The 10,654-nt window shown below is 37.0% G+C and overlaps 1 pseudogene; it reads right to left on the reverse strand.

Annotated features, from left to right (window-relative positions):
* Positions 1–3,568: 3,568 nt before the first annotated feature.
* On the reverse strand, positions 3,569–5,599 carry LOC149265081 (uncharacterized; annotated as a pseudogene).
* Between the last annotated feature and the right edge of the window lie 5,055 nt (positions 5,600–10,654).

Below are 10,654 nucleotides of genomic sequence, written 5' to 3' on the forward strand. Positions count from 1 at the left end.
GGTAGTCGTAATTGACTAATTTCTTAGGATTTTTTGAATAGTCCGAATAGTCCACTTAGCATTCTTGTGCATTATATTAGATATCATTTTTGGGATTCAAATACGTTAAGTAAGTCATTCATCTATGACCATTTCCATGAGAGGTAGTCGTAACTGACTAATTTCTGATGATTTTTGAATAGTCCACTTAGCATTCATTGCATAGGGTGATGCTCATAGGGGTAAAGAAGTGGGATTGAAACTAGTGAAATGAATCACATGGTGTCAATCATCACTTCCAAGGCTTCCACCCAGTAACTAGGACTTCCCGAGAGGTCACCCATCCTAGATTGTCTTTGGCTCAAGCGCACTTAACTGTGGAGTTTTCCCCCACAATCAAGCCCACTTATCGTGCTTAGATGTTTTGGGATACATCCAGTACATTATCAAAAATTGCATCGAAAGTAAAAGATGTTGCTTATAGGTGGACACTAGAAAGTTCACTTGAAAACATCTTAAAAGATTTGTATGTTTAAATCAACCCATATGCATGCATAGCCATAACATGTTTAGAATCAATAAGAAACCACTCACTACTGTTGATTTAGAATTTATGGAGATATTTCATTAATGGTTTTTCTGTTACAATCTACAAAAAGCATTGAAATCAAATCGTGTTCATGGCATGAAGAAATACCAGATTTTATCTGAGAATCATTTTCAGTACATACCAAGAAGCAAAATTCATTCGAATTTAGAAAACTGACATCATCATATTTTCACTACATACCAAGAAGCAAAATTCATTCGAATCTAGAAACCTGACATCATCATATGGGAGGGCTCCAGTGTAGCTTAGAAAATTGAATAATGATATCAGTTGCATATAGTAGCTTTAAACATTACAATGCTATAGGGCTAATGTTGAAGAAACCCCTTCTCACCACTTGATTTGGCAGATTTCCATGCAACTAGGAGAAATGCAGAATTATAGTAGTTAACAAAGTGTGAATTTGTGTATAGAAAACTGTGAATTTGTGTATCAAGTAGGAAACAATTGAATCCATTTCAAAGAAAAAAACCAATTCAACATGTAAATAGGCTTTATTACAATACTATGGGCCAATATATCACATGCCAAAAAATCCAATTCATTTCATATCACACTTATTTATTTATTTATTTAACATTCTTTTCAAATTAATGAATTTAATTAAAATAGCAAAAATAAACATAACTACATCAAAAATAAATCTTAGTTTATCTATTACCAGTATTAAAACACTTACTTTGTTACATTATTAAAATTAAAACAAGTCATAAAACAAACTAAATTATAACATTATTATTTTATTAAAATAGATTATTATATAAGTTAAAAATACCATTTTAAAATGGTTTACTTCCTTATAGAAATTCTAATTTTGTTAAAAAAACAGAAAATTACACTATCAATATTGAAAATTTTAATGATTTTTACTTTTTAATATAAATTTTAATAAATAAGAATAATATTTCAATTTATTTTTTTCCAAATTCAAACTCATGATTTATTCAAATGGATGCAAAAGACCACGCATCCTAGACAACCAATGTGGCAGTGTATTAGGGTATCCATACATGAATGGGAAACTTCACTTGCTATGGGAAGATAAGCCTTGACTCATTTCACTGGACATCATGTTTCCCACCAGCAATGCTAAGTAATGCATAGGTAGTAAATGTATTCAATCTAACCCGGGTTGGAATTTCAAAATCGACCTATCCAGTAAATTGGACAGTGTTTATATTTTTATATTTGTCTTTATAGTTTTGGTTTTGTAAATGTTTAAATTGTATTTGACTGACAAATTAGTAGCACAATTTGCCTGTTAAAGTCTATCCCTGAATCCATCCATAATTTACTCTAAATATTATTAAAACACCAAATACTTAAGAAATCTAAGATTTTTATAAATGATTGAAGAAATTTAATCCTATCCATGAATCCATCCATAATTTACACTAAAATATTATTAAAGAAACAAATACTTAAAGTTGATATTTTTATAAACGATTGAAGAAATTCCGGCTATATAACTTCTGAGAGATTTTTCTGTTGAAAAAAAAAAATTCCTGAAATAACAGTTCAGATCGAGTCACAGTTTTCACAATCTGAAATTTTCGCTGACAGTGAACTAAACAAAGATTACAAAAAGCTCAGATCGAGCCACAATTTTGACAATCTGAAGTTTTAGCCGACAGTGAATACAACAACTATTAGAAAAAGCTTTAGCGATCAAACCGTAATCATATTTCTGTATCAGTTATGAGAATGGACTTTGGGGAAGGAGGACATCCAATGTTTTCCCTTATAAACATACAGTTTATGTCCACAGTGGCTCCCATATCTGCAGAGGATCCACGTCGTCTACAACAGGCGCCTCCATATTGGCGTTTCCATTCTCCTGAAGTGAATAATGCAATATAGGCCTTTACCAATTTTTATATTATAATATTATTTCTTTTATCATGACAATTCCAATATAATCTATTTTAATCAATATCGATTTCTTTTTATATCAATATCAATTTTCCTTTAATTCTTGGCATACTCTTTCCTTCTCTTTATAAATTAATTTACTCATCTAAAACTTTTCCATATATACACGATTAACGCTTAAAAATCATAGGTATGTTGGAGACACGATCGCAGTTACACCAAAACCCACTTACCCATCTAAAACTTTTCCATATATACATGTTTAATGCTTAAAAATCATAGGTATGTTGGAGACACGATTGCGGTTACACCAAAACCCACTTAACCCATTTAAAACTTTTCCATATATACACAATTAATGCTTAAAAATCATATGTATGTTGGAGACACGTCGTTGCACCAAAACGCACAGGTGTTAGTAAACATACACATGGCTAGATTTAAGCACATGCCACAAAACACATGGGGAACATTGGCTAGATTTAAGCGCATGCCACAAAACACACGGGGAGCGTTGGAAGCGTTGGATTACACACGGGGAGTGTTGGATTATCCTTTGGATTACACACGGGGAGCGTTGGATTACCCTTCTACACCGCCATTAATGGGGAGCCAACAATCTCCCACCCCAACGTGAGCCCAGTGTGTTTCGAACTCGAGACCACTGGCTCCGATTGAGACCTCTGGCTCCGATACCACTTGTTGTAAACACTATTGCCATTACACCAAAACTCACAGGTGTTAGTAAACAAACACATGGCTAGATTTAAGCACATACCACTAAACACACAGGGAGCATTGAATTATCCTTCTACACCACCATTAACGACGAGCCAACAAGTATTCATTAAATTTACAAATACATATATTTTATTTTATTTTTTTAAACAGGAAATGACAACTCTTCCAAATATACAAATTCAGTCCCATACACTTCGGAGAATCTATCGGCTGACACCATCGCTATATCTCGCAAGATAAGACAGAAACTCATGGCACATACATAGATGATAGAAGGATGACAACATTTTAATTTCTTTCACCATCGCCATGTCATAATCGTCATTATGACGGACACACTTAATCCTCGTCTCCCACGAAAGAAAATCAATTTCCTTGGCGAGTGCAGGGTCCACTACCATTCGGGCATTCCACTAGTTGACAGTTCCTTCTTTGCTGTTGATGGAGTTTCTTTTTCTGCTTTCTGGAGCTTCTGTTTCTGCTTATTGCCGGAGATGAGGAATTTTCAGCCACTGGAGGCTTCTCAGGAGTAGAAGAAACAAGAGAAACGGCCACATCTTCCGCTGGAGGCTTCTTACCAGTTGAGGAATTAGGAAATTGAGGCACATCTTCAACTTCTTGCATTAATTCACAGTTTCTTCTCTGTTGTTGACGAAGCTTCTTTTTCTGCTTCTTGGGGCTTCTCTTTCTGTTTATTGCCTGCGATGTGGAGCTTTCATCAGCTGAAGGTTTCTTGACGGTTTACGAATCAAGAAATAGAGCCTCACCTTCCACTGGTACCTTACTTTTATCAACAAAAATACCAGTTGAAGAATCAAAATATGCAGCGAAATCTTCCGCTGGAGGCTTCTTACCAGTTGAAGAAGCCACTGGTGCCTTCATTTTATCAACATGAATACCAGCTGATTCAAGGTTTACAGCCGAATTTTCTATTGGTACCTTACTTTTATCAACGCTAATACCAATTGAAGAGTTGGGAGATACAGCCAAATCTCCCAACTCTTGAAGTTTCTTACCAGTAAACGAATCAAGAAATACAGCCACGTCTTCCCCTCGTAACTTAGCTTTATCTACGCCACTGTCTGTTGAGGAAGCATGATATACAGATGAATCTTGCACTGGTACCTTAGTTTTATCAAGGCCAATACGAGTTGAAGAATCAAGAAATGTAGCCAAATTTTCCACTGTGACCTTAGTTTTATCAGCACGAACACCAATATCTGCTGCATATCTCTTTAAAAGGTAAGTTCCAACCAGCATAAATGTGAGGCCTAGTGACATATCTCGATGGTCATAGGCGAGACGAGAAGCAGAACGAATTCCATCCATAGCTGCTACTTGCCCACTTTTTCCTGAGGCCTTTCTTTTAACAATATATCCCGTCCTGCAGTATATTGCAAAGTCCTCACAGTTGTTAGAAAACAGATCGTAGTTTCCAAAACCATGTTTATGCAGATACATTACACGGTGAATGACTTCGTCTGGGGGATCAGACTGTGCAAGTGTACATGTTCCTCCACGGACTTGTGCCAAAAATACAGCTTTACTAACACCATACTCAAATCGATGCACAGCTCCTCCATCAAGAAAACAATCTAGACAAGACCGGATCACTCCACTATTTCCATATTGGAGGCCGCAGCTGTCAGGAGATCTTGGGCAACTCAGATGTTGTTTTGGTATTGAAGTAGAGGCAAATGAATTAATTAAACTGACCCATGCTCCAATTTCTTGACTCGACCCTCTTGTGAAATGGACAACTTCATCATCCCCAACAAAAATCCCTGTGTAGGATCCCAGGGTGCATGAGACGTGAGATGAACTTAAATGGGAAATCATGCAAAAACCAAAAACCAATTATATTTTATTGCAGAACAGCTAAGCAAAGACATTATGGTAGATGAGAACAATAAACTACATGGAATCAAACTCTGCATCCAGATCAGTTGGATGCCAAAACAGAAATGACAAATATTGCAGATAAAAAGCATAACGATAATTGGCAGCAAACCATAACTCAAACATTTGGAGAAAACACCTGGTAGTGTCTTCAACCTAATTTTATAGATACAGGATAATGTTGAAGTGAACTAAAGCCAGCGAACCGATTGGGGTATCCAATTAAAAACAAATGCATTAAAATCCAGAGGAATATAATGAGTTCTCTGTAACTATGTTGAATATAAAGGTCATATTAATGCGAGGAAATGTACCGTGGTGAGCATATGTGTAACCCGTCCTCCATGAGTAAATATGGTCGCCAGCTCTAAGATCCTTCCTCTCCACCTCGTTGAAGAGAATTCCCATTGAAATGATAGGAAGTGAACTGGACCAGCAGAGTTTGTTGATGGCGCAATGCAGAAGACTCTCTTGTCGTCGAAATAGCAAGCGAACCGTTTTAGGATTTGCAACGAGATGTGGGATATTTAAGCGTAAGCATCATTTATACATGTATGTCATTTGATGGTGGTGCTAAAGCACAGTGGGATGACCCGACCCCGACCCACCACCAGGTTCCGTGAACGGCACGCTTGCTTGCCTTTTCTTGGACTATGTTGGGAATTTTTCTAGTAAAATTCCAAAAACAAATAGACTGAACACAGACACAATGCTCTGTTTTTCTCCAGGACCTTAGCACAGGGAAGCTATAACTGATTTCTAAGAACAGAGTATTACATACACCCACAAAATCTTTGTATTCATTAAAACAAAATTGCTAATACAAGATTCATCCTCTTTCACTCAGAGCGATTCACCAAAACATTTCAACAACAAAAAACATTACTCTGTCTGCTCCTGAGATTTTACACTGCTGTGTGTAAAAATCTCTTTTACATTCACTGCTGTAAAAACCTTTTACATATACTGCTGTAAAAAACAATTCTTACATATGCTGTAAAAATTTCTTACATTACATTAACTGTGAGGTGAAAAACCATTTCTTTACTCATACCATCTACACTGCTGTGTAACACAATTCTTCATTTGCTCGCAGCTGCTTCCCTTCGTTTGAGCAACCAAAAAAAATTACATTTCAACCCTGTTTTAAAATACTCCGTGTTCTTTCTTTTTTTACACACTGCTGTGTGTTTTCTCTTTTTTATGCAATTACAAAGAGTCAACGCATACAATACATATGTAATAACCAAAAAAAACATACAACGTTACATTCCGTAAGATAAAAAAAACTTAAAAGGTTTTACCTACTGTCTACGTCTATGACAAATTCATTAAATTCATTAATGATAAAACTGGCGGTCAGACCAAAAATTTGTTTTACTCCACGCAAACTTTATTAACTGCAGGCCTGTACGCAGCTTGGCATTAATCGACGGTGGACAACCTCCCTTGCGATCGGACGGTTCGGAACGATATCGGATGGGCCTTTTCTACCGAACTTTACGTCCCGATGAAAAGTGGTTTTGCTGAAAGTAAATTTGACGCATGGCTGAATTTTATTGCATCGGGCTCGATTGAAGGAATACCATTGCCTCAGCAAAAGCGGTCCGATGGAGGTAGATGGTTTTCCTCAGCTATTTTGATAAAGATAAGTGTGCGCAGATAAAATTACATTTTCAACACTCCCCTTTAATTTCAACTGTTGGGCATTCAGTGATACCCAAACATTTCCTCAAAAATTCAAAGCTTTTCTGGTCCAACGGCTTTGTCAAAATGTTTGCAACCTATTCCTGAGTCCTGCAATGTTGTAAGACAATTTCTCCATTGCTTACCAATTCTCTGATGTAGTGAAACCTTGTGTCAATGTGTTTCGTTCTCTTATGAAACACAAAATTCTTTGATAATGCAATAGCTGAGCTATTGTCACAAAAAATCACTGTTGCTTTTGCCTGCTCTTGGCCTAAGCTCCTTAACATTCTTCTCATCCAAACTGCTTGACATGCTGCTGCTGTAGCTGCCACATATTCAGCCTCTGCTGTAGACAACGCCACGATAGGCTGTTTCTTAGAAGCCCATGAAATGGCTCCTGAACCCATGTGAAAAACATAACCGGATGTGTTTTTCGGATCATCTACACTTCCAACCTAATCACTATCAGTGTATCCAACTAAATCTGAACATTCTGAGATAGTATATAAAATGCCAAACATTTTAGTACCTTTGACATACCTCATAATTCTTTTTGCTGCCTGCCAATGTGCCTCTTTTGGCCTTTCCATGAATCTGAAAATTAAACTAACAACAAACATTATGTAAGGCCTAGTTGCAGTTAAATACATAAGGCGGCCAACTATGCTCTTGTACAAACTAGGATCAAAATCCTTGCTGTTGTCCTCTTTGCTGAGTTTTAATCCCATTAATGTGGGAGTGATTGCTGCCTTGCACTCTTGCATATTAAATCTGCCCAATACTTCATTTCCATATCTTGCTTGTGAGATAAAAATTACATTTTCATTTTGATCTACTTCTACTCCTAAGAAGTATCTCAGCAAACCCATATCAGTCATTTCAAATTCTTCTTTCATGACTGATTTGAAATTTTCAATGAGATATTCATCATTACCTGTGAAAATAACATCATCAACATACAACACAACAATTAAAATTTTACCATCATTTTCTTTGATGTAGAGGGTGGGTTCTCCCTCACATTTCTCAAATCCTTTTCCTAGTAGATATGAATCTATCCTACTGTACCACGCTCTTGGTGCTTGCTTCAGCCCATAAAGAGCTTTCTTCAATTTGCACACTTTGTGCTCTTCACCTTTCTTCTTATAGCTTAGAGGTTGCTCAATATAAACCTCTTCCATTAACACTCCATTTAGGAATGTTGACTTCACATCCATTTGGTAAACTTTCCACTTGTTTTGTGCTGCTATGGACAACATTGCTCTCACGGTTTCCATTCTTGCAACCGGTGCGAAATTTTCCTCATAATCTCTTCCATACTGCTGCTTGTACCCTTTGACAACCAGCCTTGCCTTGTGTCTTTCTATTTTGCCTTCAGCATTGCTCTTGGTCTTGTAAACCCATTTAACTCCAATAACTTCTTTACCTTTTGGTAGCTCAACCAAATCCCATGTCTTGTTTCTCTCTATGGCATTAATCTCCTCATCCATAGCTTCTATCCATTTCCTATCCTTAATTGCATTTTCGAAATTTATAGGATCATCAACATGACAATACAAGGCAAATAATGAATTCATACCTTCATTATAAATGTCACTTAAATTTCTGAACTTCTTACCTCTTTCATTTGGTGTGCAAGTGCTTGAAGAAGCACTTGAATTTCCTCCTTGTGGTGTGCTTGGAGAAGCACTTTCATTTATCCTCAAGGGTGTTCTTTGTTGTCCTTGTGTTGGTGCTGCTGTTTGCGGATGTTTTTCAGCCATCTTCTCATCATCTTCATTATGAGACAAACAGTTTTTAACATTCACTGTTTTCTCTATGCTTCCATCCCAAGCTTCCTCCTCAATGAACTGAACATCTCTGCTCACAAAAAACTTCTTGGTGGATGGGATATACAACCTGTAAGCTTTGGATTCCTCACTGTATCCAATGAAAATACATTTCTCCCCTTTGCTGTCCAGCTTCCTCCATAGCTGATCTAGAATGTGTGCATAGGCCACACATCCAAAAGCTTTCATGTGGGTGACTCCTTGCTTTCTCCCACTCCATGCTTCTTCTGGCACTTTGTTCATGACTGCTTTTGTTGGATACCTATTCAAAATATATACTGCACAGTGTACAGCTTCAGCCCAATAATCATTTGGCAAATGCTTTGCCTTAAACATGCTCCTCGCCATATCCATGATGGTCCTGTTCTTCCTTTCAGCTACTCCATTTCGCTGCGGGGTGTACCTAGCTGTAAACTACTTATGAATTCCATTTTCTCTACAAAAATGTAGGAATTCCTTGGAGATATACTCACCTCCTCTATCAGTTCTTAGTACTTTGATATGCAGCCCACTTTGGTTTTCCACTAGTGCTTTGAAATTTCGAAATTTCTCAAACACTCCACTTTTGTTTTTAAGAAAATATACCCAAGTTTTTCTAGTAAAATCATCAATGAATGTTAGAAAATATTAGCTGCCTGCTAATGATGGATTTTGCATTGGTCCACATAAGTCTAAGTGGACAATCTCTAAGGGTGCTTTTGCCCTTATGCTTTTCCCTGATGGAAAACTTTCTCTGTGTTGTTTCCCCAAGATACAACCTTCACAAAGGCTGTCCAGTTTCTCTATCAATGGTAATCCTCTTACCATTCTTTTTTTACTCAACAAGTTAAGACCTCCAAAATTGAGATGTCCAAATCTCAAGTGCCACAACCAATTTTCATCATTTGGCACGCTTTGGAAAGCCTCTTGGGTAACTGCCGCAATTACATCTTTGTTTTTCAAATCTGCCCTTATTCTGAGAGGGAACATCCTATTTCTTGTCATCTTTACTTCAACAATATATCTTTTGCTGGGTGCTCTATCCATGATGGTGCATACATCATTCACAAAGAAAACATTGTAACTCTTTTGAACAAGCTGTCCAATACTCAAGAGGTTACATCTCATTCTAGGAACATAATAAACATCTGCTATGGTTTTCTTTTCACCTTTTTTTGTAAATATTTTAACTTCTCCTTTTCCCATAACAGAAATTTTACTATCAGTCCCAAGTGTGACTTATGATTTCACATTCTGATCTAAAGCAGAAGACAAGGCTATGTTTCCTATCATATAGTTACTGCAACCTGAGTCTAAAAACCATATGTCTTCACTGTTTGTCTCAGCCATGTTACAAGCTAACAACACATTATCTTGACTGATGTTTTCTCTAGTGATATTTGCACTAGATCTATTACTCATATCATGCTGCTTCTTCCTACATTCATTTGCATAGTGCCCATATTTTTTACAATAATAACATTGGGCATTGGATTTTTCATCCCTTTGTCATTGAGCATGATGTTGTCCTCTTTGTTGGCTGCTGCCTTGGCCTTGGTTCTGATTTGGATTGCTGCCTCTTCCTTGAGCATTTGCTGGGCTGTTTCTTCCACCTCTGTTTTGGCTTCTGCCTCTTCCTCTCTTGTTTCCTCTGCCTTGACCTCTTCCTCTTCCAAAGGACATCTGGGTCTTGAAGGCTTGCTCTAGAGATGAGTTTTCATTTCTACTCAACCTCTGCTCATGTGTTATCAGTGATGCATGTAGCTCATCAATTGAAAAGTTTGAGAAATCCTTTGTCTCTTCAATGGTGGTGACAATCATATCAAACTTTGAGGGTAGGATCCTCAAAAGTTTCTCCACAATCTTCCTTTCTTCAAGAATTTCTCTATGAGATCTTATTTGTGTGACCAGACCAATTACATGTGTGAAGAATGAGTTAATGTTGTTGACTCCTTCATGCTCAGATTCTCAAAATCTCTCCTCAGCAATTGTAGTTTTGTTGTCTTCACTTTCTCCATGCCTTGATAGGCTGTCTTGAGAGTTTGTCAAGCTTCTT

Source organism: Pinus tabuliformis, chromosome 6, assembly GCF_031772625.1.
Source record: "Pinus tabuliformis cultivar Carrire ecotype Pingquan chromosome 6, CPIR1, whole genome shotgun sequence".
Classification (NCBI taxonomy): Eukaryota; Viridiplantae; Streptophyta; class Pinopsida; order Pinales; family Pinaceae; genus Pinus; species Pinus tabuliformis.